This window comes from Pteropus medius, unplaced genomic scaffold, assembly GCF_902729225.1.
Source record: "Pteropus medius unplaced genomic scaffold, Ma_sr-lr_union100, whole genome shotgun sequence".
NCBI lineage: Eukaryota > Metazoa > Chordata > Mammalia > Chiroptera > Pteropodidae > Pteropus > Pteropus medius.
In genome coordinates this window covers 12,374,492-12,375,609 of record NW_024344240.1, presented here as the reverse complement: position 1 = coordinate 12,375,609, position 1,118 = coordinate 12,374,492, and positions in this window count along the sequence as shown.

The window sequence follows — 1,118 nt, the reverse complement described above, 5'->3', positions numbered from 1 at the left end:
TGCAAGAGATTCTCTGGAGGGAGTCAGATCCTCCAGCAGAGCCCCCAAACATAATTGAGATTTCCCGGCAAATTTCACGTGTGAAGAATCAACCCCTGAGAAACCTTCCAGGAGAGAATTTCCATTGATTTCAGCTGTGTCTAATTCACCATAAAACTTTAGAGAAGGCAGTACATTGGTTAGTGTTTTGAGACAGATTCTCCTACTATAGGGGACACACAGACACACACAAAGGAGATGAACAGATGCAGTACATTTTCTTTGAAGAGGAAAGAAAAACTCTGCCCTTTATATCACTTCAGATATCCATGACTAAACAGGAATGGACATGTCAAAGGGGTGGGTGTAATTCGTGTTTGTTGTGAATTTTATTTCAGTGTAATAAAGCTGATCGTCTTTAGCTTATAAAAACAGTCACAGAAAGAATGAGCAGCAGATATCCTAAAATTATTCAGTAGAAACTGTGTGATGTGGTAAGACTGTCACTTATACCTATGGTGAAATCTGTATTTATGAACAGAGTTTGCTACTTGTCACAAATCCAGAAAACAAATGCATTTGTTGTACTGTGATACCCTTAGGAAGAATTGCATTTGATCATCTACCTTGGTCTTCTCTGAATGATTTTAACTGAAACAAAAGAACTACAGTATATTTGAACTAAAGCTCTCACTGGATTAATAAAAGAGTGTTCAAAACCTATTTATTTGAAAATTGGAAAGATCTCCAGTGGGGTTCGGTGGTATGTGGAAATCCTGCCTCCAACAAAATGAGGGAGAAATTTCACACTCACCAGGAACAAGAAAAGCAAGAATAACTGCAGTAAAATGAAATATAGAGTGTATGAAAGAACATTCTATAATGCCATAAGGAGATTAATAAAATAATAATGCCATAAGGAGATTAATCTAATTTTATAAAAAATAGAGTAGAGCGTCGGGCTGCTGTAATTTTGGTGTTTACATTCTGAGAAAGGCTTCTACTGTCATCAATTTTGCTGAGTACAGTGGTGCCTATAATTGTATCAAATTCATGAGGAATCCTTTTCTGAGGTTGAAAATACTCTGTTTCTTTAAATTATTTGATAAATATTTAGACACTTCCACAATTTAGAGAAC